At 38.0% G+C, this 19,426-nt stretch overlaps 1 long non-coding RNA gene across 2 annotated transcripts in view; it reads right to left on the bottom strand.

Annotated features, from left to right (window-relative positions):
- Nucleotides 1-19,426, bottom strand: part of LOC138168955 (uncharacterized) — a 563,138-nt gene that overhangs the window by 280,420 nt on the left and 263,292 nt on the right. For both annotated transcript variants that reach the window (XR_011170241.1, XR_011170242.1), the window contains exon 2: nucleotides 18,790-18,870. This is a non-coding gene — a long non-coding RNA (uncharacterized lncRNA). The remainder of the gene's footprint in view (nucleotides 1-18,789; nucleotides 18,871-19,426) is intronic.

The following is a 19,426-nucleotide window of genomic DNA, read 5'->3' as shown; positions in this document are numbered from 1 at the left end:
AGAAGTATTTAGAACAGAGACTTTGTAATTGATTGAATGATTGGAAGATCCTGGGGTGGGGTAGTACTTGGAGATTATTTAATCACACTTAGTAAATGCTGTATTTGGAATGATGTCATGTTTTGATCTTCTCTGTTCTTGGTTTGTCACTAAATAAAATAGAGAGCACCTATGCTGGTATTTTGAACCTGGGAAGTTGCCTTCTTTTGGCATTACATTACAAGGGATTAGTTCTGTGAAGTCTGGATTCAAGTTTACACTGTAAACTAAAGATAATTCTGAAAGAAAGAAAAAACTAGAGTTAAATGGTGGATAATAACATATGCAATTTAAGGTAAGCAAGGCACCTGTCAGTACTCTTGTGATTATATTTTTCAATCCTAATCCAGGGATTCTTAACCTGGCATTATTTGATAACTGCATTTCAATATAATTGCTTTCCTTTGTAATTTTATTTTATGCTTCAAAAATATTCTTTGGAGAAGGGGTCAATAGGCTTTACCAGACTGCCAAAGGGATCAATGACATCAAAAAAGCTTAAAAAGTGGGGCACCTGGTTGGTGCAGTGAATTGAGAACTGGCACTAGAGTCACAAGGACCTGAGTTCAGACACTTACTACCTGTATGACTTTGGGCAAGTCACTTAACCCCACTGCCTTCAAAGGAGAAAAGAAACTTTAAAAGCCCTAAATCTTTTTTTTTTCTTAAGAGTTATTAAATTAACATAAAAATCACTGTTCATTTCAACTTCACAAAACATATTAAGCATTCACTATGTACAGAGTACTGTGTGAGGCCCAGGGAGTCATACAAAGGTTGAGCACAGTCTCTGTCCTCAGATCACACAAAACCTAGTGGGAGAGTATGACAAACACAAGTGGTTTGTGAAGTTATTGTTTTCTCTAGTTCTTAGTTCACTCTGCAAAATTTATATGTTTGCACATGTCTCTCTGTTGTGCTGTTTTTATTTTTTAAATTTGTTTTAATAATTAAGTAATCTGTTGTTTCATTAGCATAGAGAACTCTCTGAATGGGAACTCCCTCCAGTAGCACAGAGTATATACTTATGCCTTTAGTAACTAAGTTTTACAGTTTTGCAGGAGTCACAAAGGAGAGACATGACTCTCCCAGTGTCACATGGCTAGTGTAAGAGATAGAATCTGGACCCAGACCATCCTGACTCTTAGCCTAGCACTCTATCTGTAGTAACAAGCTGCATCTTACTATTTTTTATACGGAGTTATATTTTTTTATGGATAAAGGACATACTGTCTGGATTATGTGTGAAGGCTTCATCACTATTCACATTGGAATAAGCCTAACCATTGAGGCTATAAAATCAACCCCATTGTTTACCTGATGACAACTACTGGAACTGTAAACATAATGCCTACAGCAAAAAAATGAGCCTCTATAGGCTTGGAATTGTGTTTACAAGCCTATTACGTGGTACATGGTGTCACAGAGGGGCAAGAAAGGGTTTTGTGGATGTCTTTACAGGAACTAATTAACCATTTTAACTGCTTAATAGCTTCTTAATAGGATATGACACAATAGGCTCAACTAAACAATTAAATCAAACTTTTAATCAGAAGAGTATTTTGGTTATTAATAACATGGCACAGTGAGTCATACATAGCATTATTGTCCTTTCCAAAGATGAATTTCCTGTTACGTATCTTTATAGTCAGTACACAACCTTGTTAATATGTCCCTTCTCTTTACATAGCATATCCTTTCTTTCTATATAGAGTGGATGTGAAAACATGAAAGTAGAAAATATCCGCTCCCTGACTCAGGGCAAATACAAAATCAAATAAAGCTATATTTGGCAGCTTGCCTTGGGATGGATAAAAATTGGTGGTCCATGATGTCTCAGGGCCATCTGCTCTAATGTGGAGAAAACACCCTTCCTCTGCCTTCTCAAAAATACTTTCTCAGTAATGGTTCCTATTCAGAATACTACAATCTTGTTCCATTTGGGATTCACTAAATGTTTAAAAAGTTGTTTGCCAATAATATTCTGGTTTGCCTTGTGAATTACTATCTTTTCTTTTTATTCTGTGTATATTTGTCAAAAGTTGACTGTTCATTTGATGAAATGATGTCTGAGAACATTCGTTCATTTTTATCTATGGAAAATTTTCTATTTTCATGTCTAACTATTAAAAAAAGGGCAGTCTAGGGCAGACAGAGAAGCCAGTAAGACTTGGGTTTAGATCCTGTAAATTCTTTAACTGTATAGATTTCTAGATAACTCTCTAAATAATAAATTGCCCAGAATATTCTCTCCTGGATTGGCAGTAGCACTTGGGAGTTCCCTTTACCAGTGGAATCATAGATCTAGTGTCTCTTGATTACCAAATATTAAAATGTTCTAACCTAGAGTAGTGACACTTTTTGTTAATTAATGACTTACATTTGTATGTAATAGGCACAGAGAATCTTAGTGATTATCTAATCCAAACTTTTCTTGTAACAGTCTCCCTTATTTGAATATTTCTGTATATTTTCTTTTAATAAACTTTTGTTAGTTTATATATCGGCCTGAATTTCATCTATGGAATTTTTAGCTCTGAGAAATGGGGGCTATCTCCAGTCATCCTGATTTAGTCCTGATTTATATCTTGCCACTGGACCCGGATGTCTCCAGAGGAGAAAGTGAGGCTGGTGACTTTGCCCAGCCCTCCCTCACTTCAATCCAATTCACTTGCAAGTCATGGGCTGTGGTCCTCTTCAAGAATGAAGGACAAACAATAACAAAAATGCTGAGTTCATTTCTCTTACACCTTAATAAAAGTCAGAGCTCATGGAAAGCCATGGAGGGAAACCCTACACAAAGTATCAGAGAGGGTAAGCGATCCATCTTTCTTTTAGTGCTGGAGCCCAGGTTCTCTTCATATATTCACGTTGAGCCTGTGGTTTGAGGGATAGGGAAATACCCTCTTTCTCCCCTCACATGCCTCCTGGCCATTTCTCTGAAGAATACTGATGAGCTCTAATCCCTCATGACATGCCGTACATCCTAGTTCATCATGGTTTGGTGATGAGCAAAATTCAGATTCAGACAAAACTTGTCTGTAGAGATTTTCATCTTCCCAGTGGTGGCCCCTTTTCTATTTTATTGCTCTTTCATCAGCATCCAGACGTTTCTTCCTACCACCTAGCTACTCAAGATTTACTGAGCAATGTATGAGTCCATTCCATGCTTCTGAGAGGCACCTTACTTTTTAGATCTTTTCTTCTCTTTAACCTCCATGAACATTTTTTCTGACCTGCGTCCCCTTTCCTCAGAACCGTGTCTATACCAGGTGACAGCCTAATAAAGGGACAGTACCACCATGATTCATGTGCTAAAAGGAATTAATGAATTAACCCCTTTTAAGAAATATTGCATTTCAATTTTCTTTGTAGACAATGACAACCCAAAGGGGATGACTGTAAATGATAGGCATTTCAGTTTTTGTGCTAGCTGAATGAGTATGTGTATTTGGTTAGGGGAAGAAGAGAGTGGGGAAGAAGAAAAGGGGGAAGCATGGGTTTTGTGATAGTATTTGAAGGCTGCATTCACAAGTGGCCACCTCCTTTGACTACACAGAGGCAAAAGCATTGGAATAATTGACTATGTACCAGGCACCACTTGCCACTCAGTGATTACCTGCTTGAATGAAAAGGGTATTGAGAATCATGGGGTGGGTACAGAAAGTAATGAAAAGCCTTTTGGATCCTCAGGAATTAAATTTGGTCATTGTGAAATAATTGTTAGCACTGGAAATGTAGTTTTGGTTAAATGATGAGGTTGGAAACAGGACTGCAGGGAGTTGAGAACAAGAGAAAAGGAAGTGAAGGCATATATTATAAACAGTCTACTCAAGAAGGTGAGCTACCAGGGGCAACTAGATGTTGCAGCATATAGAATACTAGCCCTGGAGTCAGGAGGACTTGAGTTCAAATCTGGCCTCAGATGCTTACTAGCTGTATGACCGTGGGCAAGTCACTTAATGCCCTCTTGCCTTAAAAAATCAAGAAGTTGAGACACCAGAATATGAGAGACATGGGATGATAGCACAGATGGATCAAGAAAGGGTTTTTTGAGGATGATGGAGTCATGGACATATTTGTAGGGAAGCAGTCAGTAAAGGCAGCTAGGTGGCCCAAGGCAAATAGAGGGCACAATAGATACAGTACTGGTCCTGGAATCAGGAAGACCTGAGTTCAAATCCAGTCTCATATATTTACTAGCTCTGTGAACCTGGGCAAGTCACTTAACCTCTATCTGCCTCAGTTTCTTCAATTATAAAATTGGGATAATAATACCTCCCAGGGTTGTTGTGAGGATCAAATAAGATATTATTTATAAATCTCTTGGCATACTGCCTGGCACATAATAAACACTTAATATATGCTTATTACCTGCCTACCCATCCCTCAGCAGACCCCAAAAGATATACTATTAGTGATACATTGGGGATCATAGAGGGGACCATCTGCTGGAGGAGACTGATGGAACAGAATCATTTGACCATGCAGAGGGATTAGCTTAGCAAAGAGGCCAGGAGATGACCTCAAAATTTACCTTCCAAAATTTGTACATTTTTGGTCATGTATAAGACAGACAGCTTTGCATTTAGCGGGAGTCACTTACCTTCCAAACTCTTAGGTTTAGAGTCTTAGGTTACCTTAAAAGCAGTATGGTGTCCAGAAGTAGGAAGCTAACTGTTCTGCACTCTGCCCTGATCAGACCTCGATAGTTATACGCAATGGGATTGGTCTGGGTGCCACATTTCAGACAGGGACTGTTTCTTTGTCATTCTTTGTATCCCTAATGCTTAATACAGTTACTAGAATAAAGTTAGTGCTTAATAAACACTTGTTGACTGATTGATTATTCACTGGATCTCCTCCACAATGGTGAATGCTTCTGACAAGTACAAATTTTCCTGTTTTAGGTCTGACTTGGTATTAATAATCAGAGGTTCACTGAAAAAGGTTATCCTAATTTTTACATCTTTTAAGAAATCTCATATAATTTTGACATATTCATGGGGATAATTGAATGGAAAAATTATTAAGCAGTCACTATATGTGAAGCCCTCTGCTACATGTAAGGGATACTAATTGAAGTTAAGATAGTCTCTGTTCTCATTTTAGTAGGGGAAATCATATATAGAAAGGTTCAATTGCATGGCAGGTAAAAAGGGCCAAAGATCATAAAGGGTTAATGATAGAACACATGGCAAAGTTTGGGGGTTGCAGAGATACTTTGTTGGAAGAGATAGCCTTAAAGGTGCCATTTTGCTTGCTGAATTGGTCAGTCAATAAGCATTTATTAAGTACATACTATGTGCCAGGAACTGAGCTAAGTATTTTTTTTTGCTTATTTTTATTTTTAGCACACAATAGGCACAAAAAAATCTTGAATTTCCTACATCTTTCAGGCAGAAAGAATATTGGTTTAAACAAAAGATGGGAAGACAGACCTCATTTCAGGGAGAAATTTTTGGGGTAATTCCCAAAGGCAATCAATCCCATTATCCTACCACTGTTTAATTTTCAACCCAGTTCCTGGGCTTTCTGCAATCCAAAACAGTAAGGACAGCTCTGAGGAAGTTTTAGAATCTCTAGGATCAAGGCTGTGGATTCCAAAGACCCAAGCAAGGCTCAATGGAAGTCAGCTCTTCTGTCCTAAATTTCTATGACCTCCATGGAGTGGTATGGATGAAATGCTAGTGGGATGAAAATACCTCTTCTCATAAAAGAAAGGGATGGTCCTCTGTCAGAAGCATGAATGGGTCACATTGCCATTGTTTATTGGATCATAAAACAGAAGAGAAAGAAGGTTCTTTGGGGAGGGGAGGAACTATAATCAAAGCAGTATCAGTCATTTTGGGAAAGTATCTTCATCAAAAGATCAAGACTCCCAATGTTGCCTAGGTCCCAGCTTCCCTTCTCTTTCAAAATCATTTGTATTACAGCTATCCTCTTTTACAATCAATAAAACTGGGCTAATACTGACAATTAACATGAATTCAGTGGGGTTAAGGGAGAATATGCAAATATACTACATTATCCCCTAACAGCATTTTACATCATATTTGGTCATGTGCTTATTAATATTTTTGTAACAGCTTAATATATGCAGTGACATATATCTACCACTTAAAACTTAAGGGTAAAAATAATAATTATTCTGTTTTAAGAAAAAGTGTTCTTTTAATATTTGTGAATTGGCATTTGCCTCTGGCAAGGGGGAAAACCATGTGCATTGCAGTTTATTAAAACAATGATAAGAAATGGGTAACAGAAGTAAAAAATTGTAACAGATCCAAGGAAGTTATAGAACAAATTAAATGTTGTTCCTAACTTCTACTGGGTTCTACTTAAAGTAAAAATGCTGCAGTATGATATTTGTATTTATATGAAAGAATTAGAGACTCGTTATTCTAGTTGGAATTGTACATCAATCAATGACTTGCTTTGAAAACTCTGAATAGGTGTCAACAAAATGGACCAAAGGTCATCATTACATATTGCTTTTGGAATTTCTATTCCTTTTCATCAAAAAGGAAAGTAAGGATCAACTTATCAGCAATGGACCTAGCTTTTCTGATAGGATGGAATTCATAAGCTATAAATGACAGACCCACAGATCCTGTCATTTCAGCCATCTTTATTCTAGATGCTATGTATGATTCAACCAATTTCTTGCTTATCTGCACAATTATGACACCTATAGTGAGTAGATTAACTCTACCATGGTCCAGCCCATCACATATTGGGATATATGGCTAAAAGCTTTTTCTATTTGCAGTAATTGACTTTGAAGTGATATTATTAATCCTTAGTTTAGGATTATCTTCTTGAAAAAATGGGGACCAATGAGTCAGGTCAACATACATCAATCTTTTTCAGTCATTAATGATCAGGGCTAAAATATGGTATATAAACACAGTGCCTGGCACATAGTAGGTACTATATAAATGCTTATTCCCTTTTTCCCCCATAAAGATGAAACAAACAGACAACAAAACAGTCCCTCCCCTCAAGTTGATTACAATTTACCAGGGGGATAGAGATAGCACATATAAATCCATTTATGAATACACATGTATATTGTATACATACATATACACATACATGCACATACACATATATACATACATACATATGCAATAATTTGAGTAGGAAGGAGAGAATAATAACAAATAAGGTGATCATTGGCAAAGGAACACAAGCTACACCTTGAGGGAAGCTAGAGATTCTAAGAATTGGGGCTGAGGACTGAGCACATTCCAAGCAAGAGGGACATCCTAGGCAAAGGTCCAGTGGTCAGAGATGGATTGATAAATTGAGGAAATACAGCATGTGTAAGGTTACACACTGCAAAGTAAAGAAATTGTATTCACAATACAGAAAAAGACCTTTGGCATATCTCTATGCAAGGCAATAATAATTCCACAATTAGAGAAAGATTCTGAATTGTAGAAAGTCCATTGAAATAAATGCTTGCTGGTATCTATTTCATCATTCCATTTGGACCTACCTCATAGAGCAGTGGAAGCTACCATGGTATAGTGAAATCAGTTTCTTTCTGACACTAGTCTTAAATATCCTGTAGCCTGTAAGACTAATTTTCCAAAACACGATTCTAAGATTGGGTTCATATAAACTGTTGTAATGGGAGATAATTCCATATCTCTTGGTTCCAGACTTTCTAGGTATCATTGCTCTACATCAATAATGCAGAAAGTATGGAGAGGTCAGAAACAGTCCTGTGTATTCTATTGGAAATATGGTGATCGCTTCTACATTTTTTAGGTTAGCAGACAACTTTCTGAGGTAAACACTCCAATCCAATCTCATCCAAGTCTAATGAGCATTTATTAAGCCCTCGGGGAGCTTACATTCCCCTGGGGAAAAACATGTGCACAGATAATTGAATATAAAACAGGGACAAAGTAATACCAAGTCATTTCAGAAGTTCTGGAGCTAGTGGCCACAGAGGAGCTGTCATTATTAGGGCAAGCTTTCTTCTTTCCCTCAGAGTTTGTCTCTAGGGAGAGAATATGGCAAGAACTAGGAGAGAAGAGATTTCTTTAACCTACATACATGAGGAGTGTTTCTTTCTGGGTGCGTTGAAAGGGCAGAGAATCAACCAACCAGAATGATGTTCGAAAATGGTTCATTGGCAGATGCGAAACCTAAGTAGGGATGTTGAGGTCTGTGGTAGATATGGTTTTTTGTCTCTCACAAATGATTTTCAGAATCTCTTCAACAGCCAATGCACGTCCTGTCTTCTCAGCTCATTTCATTTTTTAAGTGACAACCTCAACAATAATGCACAGTTTACTGGGTCTCCTAAATGCCACCCCCCTTTATATTCACAAGGTGGGCATTCCCCCATTACCCAGCAGGACTCAGCTGTATTGGCGGGCAGTCATTAAGCCTTCCCTGGACTGGAGAGTTTAGATAGAACACTTTTTCTTCGTATCTTTTTGAGAAAAACACACCAGGGCAGTAACCATGTCAGTAAATAAATCGAGCGTCTTGACAATTTAACAATGGTATATGGATTGTGTCGTTTGGTAATTCAGATTTGGTTTTCCTTTTTTGGGCCTCATCTGATTTCCCATGTTAGGAATATCAGCACAATGGCAACTCATTTTGAGAGTTTTCACACTCTTCTTCCTGTTTCTTCTGTTCCATCAGAACTGAATGTTGGTGAGTTTCTTTTATGTCAATGTTTAACAGAGATAGCCTTAAAGATAGAAAAGCCATATTTGTAAGCCATATTCTTAAGTCTAGGAAAGGAAAGAAATTTGGGATGGTAATGCTAACGGAGTTAGTATTTTTAGAAATCTAAACCAAACAGAGCAAAACCACCCAGTTAAGGTAGAATAAGACTAAGAGGATATAAAAATAGAGCTTGCTTCCTGGAAACCTTAGGTCTTGAGGGAAAAAAAAAATCTATAGACTACTTTGTTTACTAAAGTGGTAAATATTTAAAATATATCAAGACAAAACACAATATATCAAAAACATGAAGTCTAATTTCTCACCTGAGGAAAAGAATTGATTCTATTTTCTTTTGGGCTTGTACTTGCCATTTTTCTTTATCACGCTATCTAAGGGTTTAATTGTAGTATATTTTCCTTGATGAGGACCAGGGGTTTCATTAGACAGGGTCCCAGGTGTACTCTCAAATATGCTATTAGATATGCTGTGACTAAGAATGCAAGAAGGCAGAACCAGAACAATTGTAGGATTTCAAATAATTCTTGTAACAAGGCAGGCAATTTACCAGCAATTTTTGTGGTCAAGAAAGCATGATGGGAAGTGATTGAAAGAATTATTTTTTTTCAATCAATGCAATAAGATTGAAATTTGGGCTCCCAAGGCAAAGATTCAGAGCCTCCTTCCCACCTTGGCCCATTAGCATTTCTTAATTACCAAACAGCAATTATATTTGGTAGAGGTTAGAGGTCATAGAATTTTAGAGAAGTACTTCTATGACTTATGCCCTATAAAGCTAGGTCCCAATTAGTGGGAAGAGAATTCAGGGAAGTGGTCATATTATTCAAATTCAAACTTTCTGAAATTATAATTATATGTGAATATGATAATTGATTCTAACCCAGTGGAAATATTTAGTGTAGATTCGAATAACGCAACCACTTCACAGGATTTATTTGCACTAATTGGGACCTACTTTATTATAGTTCTCCCGTAGCAAGGACCATCTTCCTTTGGTGGATGTCCTATAGTGGGGGCATTGCTTGGGTGATATTTCTCCTGCTTATCATTTCATTTTGTACCAGAATTAACACCATTCACCTAAGCTGGTGACCCTCTATAATACTGTCCATTATGATTCAAGTACTGTTACCTAACTTACAACCAACTAGATTTGACATGAATACTGTTTCCAGCCTTCATTTTAATGAAAGTCCATTTTTCATCTTTATTATATGTCTTTGTTAAAAACCTCTTCTGGCCCCAGGATCTTAGTTTACACTCTCAAGAATTTCCTTTGAGGGTTGGCCCACTGTTTCAATTGAGTTATTTTGATGATAAGGTTTCCTTTAAGATGATTATTTGTTTAAAGTTCAAGCTAATAAAAATAACTTATCCCATTAAAAGTATGCTTGGGAGCAGAAGAACATTTTAGGATGTTAATTGCTCACGTTACTAGTCATCCATGAGGCATATGCTGAAAATGTACTAAAGGGTTCTGGAATGTCTCTTGAAGTCATAAATCTTTTACAGGTACAATTATGTGGGAGCAGAAATAGGAAAGAGCACATCCAACATCTGGAGTCAGATGGGTTTACTGAAGTAAAATTACAAAATTAAATTTAGATGAACTTAATTAAAAAAGAGGGGGATCTAATTTAATATGGACATTCATCTCATCCTTATTGAAGTTTCCTCTTGCCTCCAGAAAATACAATAAAGTGTGAATACAAAAGTTGAATAAAGGCTGAAATGGAGTGTGAAGAGATGACCAAAGAAATTTATTCAGGAAGAACATGCTCCTTCATTCCCTCCTGTTTTAGTGACACAGAATACCTAATTATTGTTTGTTAATTAGCAACAATAAAGAAATCGAGCTTGGAACCCTATCTCTCGAGACTGTCTCTTCAGTAAGGAGATGCATTGTATGTATTTTGTCACTTAAGTAGAAGGAATTTTAGGTTTGGTTTCCATTGAATTAAACTAGTTAAAAGCTTATTGTAAAGCTTATTGAGAGGTGTTGTGGTGCTGAATTTGAAGTCAGCAAGACAGGGGTTCAGAGTATTGGACTTGGAGTCAGAAAGAGCTGTGTTCAAATCCCATAAGTGAGGCTTACTCTGACATTTCTGTGACCCTTGGGAAGTCACTTCTTCCATTCAATGTGCAAGTTTTCTTCTTCGTCAGACAGCAATAAAATAAACATACTACTTGCCTTATGGCATGTTACGAGGCTCAAATGAGGACATGTAAAAGCTCTATACAAATGTCAATTATTATCACTTGCCAATGGATTTTGGTTTTCCTTAATTGAGAAATAGCAACAAATGGGCCTTTTAACTTTGCAGTATGGGTTCATTACAGTCAACCCAAGAGTAATGAAGTGGTCAATAAAACCACTGTGTTTCAGCAAACTCAAAACAGAATCAAACCTCTGTGTGTAAGATGCAGAGACAAATGTCTTGAGATGGAATAACATTTGATTTATTGTTGGTGTGGAAACCAGTGTTTTTATTGTAATTAATTATTATTTTTTTCAGCCATGCTACTTGATTGATTCCTACAGCAAAAAGAGAATGAAAATAGTTAAAGTTTTGAAAATCACTAATTTATTTAATAAATTATTTATATATTAAATTATTAGCTCCTTGTGTGACCTATGTAAGTTGCTTAAATGACTTTAGTTTTGTCATCTATTAAGTGAGTAGATTGGATTAATTGATCTTTATGGTCTTAGCTCTAAATCATATTAGTTTTCTATCTCTAGCAATCTATTTCTCACTCCTACTTTTCCTTTATGCACTGTTTTTAGGAGTATATCAACAGTAAGGCTAGATATGGGGTGACCTCATTCCTTATTGTCATTCTTCAGTTGTTTTCAATTGTATCCCAGTCTTCATGATCCCATTTGGGGTTTTCTTGACAAAGATACTGGAGGGATTTGTCATTTCCTCCTCCAGTGAATTAAGGCAGACAGAGGTTAAGTGACTTGCCCAGGACCACACAGCCAGTAAGTATCAGAGATCAGATTTGAACTCACAAAGATGAAACTTCCTGATTCCAGGCCCTGGCACTCTATTCGCTGCATCACTTAGCTGCCCATTATACACACACATACACACACACACACGCACACACACATACATACAACACATATCTCTATCTCTGTCTCTGTCTCTATCTCTATCTTTATCTCTATGTCTATCACTATACACACACATATATATATTCATATATATACAATAAGTACATAATATTTTGAAGTTTGCAAAGTGTTTTCCTTATAATTACTCTGCCAGGTCAGTAGTGCTGGCATTAAGTGATAATTATAAATATAAATAACATAAATAATAATTAAGTGATAAGACCTGGGTTCAAATTCTGCCTCAGACACTTCAGAGAAGACTTGTGTGATTATGGAGCCTCAATTTCTACATCTATGAATCCACGATCACGCAAGTCTTCTCTGAAGTGTCTGAGGCAGGTATTCTGACTCTAACACTCCATGCTACTTTATCCTGACTTTTCACTAAGTTGAAGGTCACAAGATTTTAGGCCCTATGTATCCATAGAGGCTGGGATTTGAACCCAAGCTCTTCCACTTACTAGATGTGTGATTTCAAGGAAGTCAGTTCATCCGTCTGAGCTTTCATTTCTTTGGCTTCAAAATAGAAATAATAATATGTACATTACCTACCTCACAGTGCAGTAGAGAGAAAATACAAACTTATATAAATGCTGTATATGGGTCAGCTATTTTTATGATAAAGTCACGGGATCTACAGTCATGGTTAAGGTAGACAGAGACACATCATGGTGCATGTGTTTCAACTTTAGTGTGGCATTTACTATAGAAAAATCTAATGTTAGAGCTGGGAGGAACCTATAACATAATATAGCCTAATCCCCTTATTTTATTGATGAGGAAACTGGAGCCACAAAAAGAGACATGACTTGGTCAAGGTCATGTAGTAAATGGTAGGGCTCAGATCAGAATACTGACAGTACAACAGTCTTTAAATCACACTGTACTAAGTACATGAGCCACAGTATGTCAGGTTTACTGAGTTCACTGTCTCTTCTAGTTATATCCCAAGACAAACAATAATAATTTTAGGCTTTTTAAAAAGTTTAACAGAAGTATGCTGCATACATATTTACAGTGGTCTTTTAGAATGAGCCATTAAGCATTTAATTATATTTTTCACAGACCTTTGACAGAAACATATCATTATTTAAAACAATGTCTCCTCCCTTCCAAAATTCAGTAGACTCCTTCCCCGATGGAAAGATTGCCTTTCATCAAAAGCTCTCAATCTGTCCAATTTTCCATAAGTCACTGTGCTCTAATAACATTTGTCAGATACAAAACTTGATAGTAAGATAAGTAAATTCAGTTTTGACTTTATTGCACCCAAAAATCTCCAAATGATAGATGGGGCTGCAGCAGATAAGCCTGTGGTCTGAGCCTTGTTGTTAGTCATGGATTGCTCTGATCATTCTCAAAGTATAAGATAATGACAGATGAGAGGAAGGGGAAATGCCATTCTGAAGCGAAGTTGAGATTCTCAGGTCAGAGGCTTCCACTGCAAAGATCTTTCTCTGATTCCAATCAAGTTGAATTCCTTTGTGATTGATTGTGCAGTTTCTTTAAATGTTTAATTAGAGGTCAGTTAGGAAGGTGAAACTTTTCCTAACCTCCTTTGTTTGTCCATCATTGTTCATTCTTGCAAGCTCAGTGAATTGGAAGGGCCTTCGGAAAACATTGAGTCTAACTCATACCTAGACAACTAAACCTCTACACTGTTCCTAGGTGCTCAACCAGCCTTTCTGTTAAGATCCTCCCTAGAAAGTTCATTCCACCCTTGACTGGCCCTAAATGTTAGTGGTTTTATCCTCATATCAAATTTAAATTTGTTTCTTTTTGCCCACTGCTCCTACTTCTGTCCTTTGGGACCAAGCAGAATAAAACTGTTTTCTTTTTCTACAAGCTCACCCCTAATTTTTGTAGGTACTATATTTTATTGTACTATAGTAGGGGTGCTTTCTTCCTGCAATGGTCCAGCAACTTCTACGCCCCTCCGTTTCTTGACATTAGCCCTCAATCCTATCATCACGGTACTCCTTTCTGGTGTGTCCATTTTATTCCCTCCAGTCACTATGGTGGTGCAGGCAGAATACCTGTGGGACAAACTGTCCCTGTGCCTATTACACAACTGCCCACCCTCCACACCACCTCCCCTCTATATTCTGTGCACTCCTACTATATCTCTGTGATCAGAGGATTCTCAGATCCCTTACTGGCCACAGAAGAGGTTGGTACAGTCACTGACAATTGTCTGTGTAAAGGAACATCTTAGGTATAACATTTATATAATGCTGACCTGTTTTTGTGGTGGGACAACTTTATGTAGGCCAACTGTCTGACTTAAAGATCAAAAGGGTGCATAAATTAAAGAAAAAGTGTGGTCAAAAAGGCATTCATTAAGTGCCAGACACTGTGCTAAGTGCTAGAAATACAAATGCAAAAACCCCAAAAGGTCCCTGACCTCAAGGAATTTATATCTAATGGGAGAAGGCAATGAATAAAATAGATTCCTAGGCATAGGGTTACACATTTCATGTCATGTTTTGGAAATGGCCAGGAAAATTGAATGTCTTGGTTCTAGGCAAGATAAAGAAAAAGCTTCTCTATCAGACCCCAGATTCCCTGGGGCACATTCTGGTTCTGGCAGGAGAGAGAAGAGGAGAACTGTCATAATTCAGGAAGTACAGTTTGGAAATGGTGGGAAGTAGAGTGGTTTCTTTGTTCTGGGCAAAATGGGGCAAAAAACCACCTATAAGAGCCCCAGTCCCGAGGAATTAAGGAATACGGTGACATAGAAAGCTCATATCTTTCAATTTCACCCTGATTCTTTGATTCACATGGAGTCTTTATGACCCATTATATGAACCCCTTCCTCTGATACTTATGTTTGTTTGATAATCTATGTTTAATTCTATCCATTTTGCACCATTCCTTATAACATCAGTGCCTTGGACCCTAAGTTCTTCAGGATGTTTCCTGTTATTTCCAGGAATTACAATTCCTGTTTATCAGCTAGTCCACTTATTTCTGTATCACAGCTTTACATTCAGAGGCAATCTGACCAATGGGTCCTGAAGACAACTGGGGCTTTGTCTACAAAAGTCCAGTGTATTCAAGCATACTGTGTTTTTTGACCCAAGACATTTTCCCTTACTCCATATTGATTGTCTACGTGGTCTGTAATGAAAGGGAGTCAGAGAGTGAACTCTAGGCTGTGGGCGCATATTTGTCTTGTGGATCAAATAGTTTAAAGCAGGATTTATGGTAGCAGAGAGCTGTGGGTCAATAGTTTTAAAAAAAACAACCACCATGAATTGTAAACAACAAAAGGACTTTCTCAGGTGTGAAGGAGAGAAGAAAGGAGACAAGGGAGGATAAGGGGACCGGAAGATGAACAGAAAATCACCTTCAACACAATGACTGAATCTGAAAAGGACTAGGGGAAGCCAGAGAAGGCCCAATTCGTGTTCATGCTATACCCTCCAGGATCCTTTTTCTTCCTTCATGTCTATCCTTCCAAATGGATCTTTTCAGGGTTACTTACTGCTGTCAATTCTCTTCTACTAGTTCACTTTCCTCTTACCTTTCTTTCCAAACCACCTGTGAAACACTTAGACCTGCCCTGATGCAGAAATTACCCAATTGCCAAAGCCATCATTAGCATGTGGCCAAGTGGGCTTTGTGCTAAGGCATCAGCTTCTGGGAGAGGTGCTGCCTTTCTGGCACAGGGCATCTTCCTCCTTCAGCACTGGAACAGAGTGACCTGAACCCAGAAAGTTCATCCCACATGTCTGAGAAAGTTCTCCCCAGGAGCAGGACCGTGAGTGTCATGGCCAGGGGCAGTCCTCATAGGAGGCACAATGTTATTGATAAGTGAGGCTTAGGACAAAGGTAGCACATCTACCAGAAGTAGGTGCCTTAGCACAAATCCCTGTTGGCCACATGCTAAACAAACAAAAACAAAATAAGCAAAGAATAAAACAAACCCAAACCTGTTCCCTTTCCTCCCTGGATCATCCGTCTACCTTCAGTTCCCTCTATAGGGCTGTAGGGTTGGTGGGTTTTTGGCGTATTTAAATGTTTCTCTTGATTTTTGTTTTTGTAATAATGCTTCACATTGGTAAATATTTTCAAAGTGCATTTGTATCTATTATCTATTGTATCCTCACAATAGCTCTATGATATAAGGTAGATAGGAGGTATTATTACCCCCATCTTACAGATGAGGCCGTAAACTGTTTCACATGAGTAGAACTTGGATTAGAACTAAGGTCTCCTCACAGCCGGGTGAGTGTTCTTTCTTCTATGACAGTAACTGCAACTCTCACAGCACTTTAAATGTTTCAATATATTTTACATGTATCATTTCCTTTAAGCCTCACAGCAGTCTTAGGTAGGGCTATTATACCCATTTTACAGATAAGAAAATTGAGGCCCAGGGAAGTTAAACGCCTTGCTTGTGGTTACATTGCAACTAAGTATAGGATATTCTAACTTAGGTTTTCCTGATTCTATTTCTTATAATGGACTTTTATAGAATTCTTTAATGTTTTCAAAATGCTCCACATGTATGGTTTCCTAAGCCAGTTAGATGGGTGGAGAGAGTGCTGAACCTGGAGTCAAGAAAGACTCGAGTTCAAATCTGGCTTCAGATACTTAAGAACTCTGTGACCTTGGGCAAGTTACTTGATTGCTGTCTGCCTCAGTTTCCTCATCTGCAAAGTAGGAATAATAACAGCAACTACTTTTCAGGATTGTTATGAGAATAAAATGGGATAATATTTGCAAAACCTTAAAGTACCAAATCAACACATTATCATCATCATGATCATCATTTCCTTCAAGTCTCACAACAAGGTGTTACAGGTAGTCTCATCATTTTAAGGAACTAACACTTAGAAAAGTTAAATAACTTTCCCATGGTTATAAAGCTAATATGGATACCAGCAAGATTCAAATTCACTTCTTCATAATGCCAAATCCAGCATGTTCTCTGCTATACCCCTATCCCACTCTGTCCTTCTGAACTATTCCCCCAAACAGACCTGGCTGGTTGTTGGCATCGTGGCACAGTACCATGATATCTAGGAGAATTCTAGACACCGGCTAGGATTAATAACCCTCTTATTACTTCCAGAAGAACCTCCCCTGACTCTCTCAGACAATGCAAACTGTCTTAACACTATCTATCAGGGTTAGCTGGCATTTTCCCAAGACTGCTAATGAAAGCACAATTTGGATATATCAACGACGATGGATAAAACAGAAATGAGCTGCAGGCTGAAATAGGTTCTAACACTATGCATGGAGACAAATGAGGGTCTGTTTCTCTAGGCCACACTCCCTCTGTTCTCAGAAATAGGGTGCTGCTTTTTGAGAATCTAGATAAGTTCTTCCTCCATTTCTTTCCAGTCTTTTTTTTTTTTTTTTACAGATTTAATGGATCTGTGAGCTAATAGTTGATTCCTTGTGCTTCAATTTACACATCAGAAACTAGGACTCATCCAACTGCACTATGGTGAGGCTTAAGTGTTTGGAAAGCCCATTTAAATCATGAAATGAAAAGTGTTACTGAGGTGCAAAGTGATTTAATTATCAATAGGGATGCGATAGTCAAATAAAAAGGAAAAAAAATAAGGGGTACTTTCATTTGATTTCATATGTAAAAAAGCACTGAATTGTGTAGTCAGCTCCCGGTATCAGCTGAGTTAATGCATCTTCCAGGCTATTTCGCAATCACTCTCCCATTGTTCCATAAATGGATTTTGAGAACCTACACTGTTATATGAAAAGTAAAGTATAATAATATGACTGGATAAAGAGGCATGGCAATTTGAGACCAATGGATTTACAAAAGTAAATATTAATATCGAAATTACCTAAATAGGCCCTTGGAGAATTAATAGAGACCCAGGCCACATCTAGAGTCAGCACAACCATGGGCAAACACAATGAGGGAAACCACATACACTATCTTCTCTGTTGCCCAGGAGCTTTTCTACGCAGAAAGACTTGATGGTAGAGAACCAGATGTACCAGCTATAACAAACATGTTGCTAATCCAGTCTATAGAAAACTAGATGGACACTTTCATCAGATTTCCTCATTCTAGGAAAATCCAGCTCCAAGATATGGATTGTGATGGGCTGGAAGCCAGGTCTCTATTTAGCCACAATGGATCATTTGGATGCCCAAGAAGCTACTTGGGATTTTATACAATCTGGCCTGGCTACCTACATGGCCCACCTCAACTAACAGGCAGACATCATTTTAATCATTCCTTCTGCAGGGCTTTCCAGCCACATAACATTTAGCACATCCATACTGCAACATTTTCGGCAGCTTAGCCCAAATCAGTAAGTGATGGCATCATGATGAGCATGTGCTGACAGTAGGCATCCAAAGGTCAGTAAAGGTAAAGTGGCAGCAGCGGCATGCATTCTTAATTCATTCTCATTAAAACCTTTAATTGACCAAAGCTCGACTTCTTTTAGGTTCCGGGCCTTTGGACTCATATTAATTTTCATGCCTGTCTAGTTCTACCTCTATGGAATTGAGACTTTCTCTCTCTTTCCCTCTCTTTTTTCCCCAAGGATGCCAAGTTATATGACCCTTGAAGCTCTGATAATCAAATCTCTTCTGAATAGAAAACAGTTTCATTGTCACAAAAGAAATAATCTTCTCTACCCCATCCCCACCCCACACCTTGTTCCCAATGTGCAGAAATAAAGAATTCTAATCCTATTTTATGTCCCTATTTTTCAAAGCTATTACCCAAACACAGAGTTTAATGTTTATACACGGTAGATCTTTCTCCTGTGAACTGTGGCCCATGAGGCAATTGGATGAAGATCTCATAGTAGTCAAGGGAGAATTATGCTCCCTTTTCTAGAAGTTCCCCTTTAGTGCAATATGGCTGATGCCAGTAATATTTTAATGTTCTCCTTGCCACATCTCCAGATCTTACTCACCAATGCAGGCAGAGGCAAAAATCCTTAAATTGCTGGCATCAGTGTTCCCATCTAAGCTGGCATATGCTCAGGTTGGCGATCCTGCCAAAAGTCAGAGGAAAACATTTATAAGACAGAGCCTGATGGATGATTATTTTAATCATGCTTGTCCAGTGCAGACAGCAAGCTTGGTTTATGAATGCCTGCTGCTGCCTTAATGATAAGACTCTTAAACAGAGTTGAATGCCGTGCACTGAAGCATTGACTTTTTTTGTCCCAACTATGAGTCTGACTATTGATCTCCACATGGTTGTTCATACTGAGAACCAGTCCATTCATGAATGTAAGCAGGGGGAATAACAATGCACTGCATGGTTAGTTTTAATAAACGACATTAGGGACATAGTCAATGGGGAAAAAACAGGTAACCAATCCAAGATGACCAAAAACTATGTTTCATTAGTACAGTCACAATTGGTAACTCTGTAGGGGTGCCCAGCACCCTGGAACATGGGAAAGAGGCCAAGGATTGGTTGGTCACACACCACAGGGATGCCAAAATGTCATGGTAAAGAATATGGATTGGCTGTATGGGGGATTTTATCCTGTACCCTCCGTGCCTGACTATCTTTCTGGAGCATAGTTTTATATTGGTATG

The sequence above is a fragment of the Petaurus breviceps genome, unplaced genomic scaffold, assembly GCF_028583685.1.
Source record: "Petaurus breviceps papuanus isolate PSGF00001 unplaced genomic scaffold, PetGlider_PUasm1.0 37, whole genome shotgun sequence".
In the NCBI taxonomy this organism is placed as follows: Eukaryota; Metazoa; Chordata; class Mammalia; order Diprotodontia; family Petauridae; genus Petaurus; species Petaurus breviceps.
Note: the sequence above shows the minus strand (reverse complement) of the source record. Positions and strands in the feature narration are given on the sequence as shown.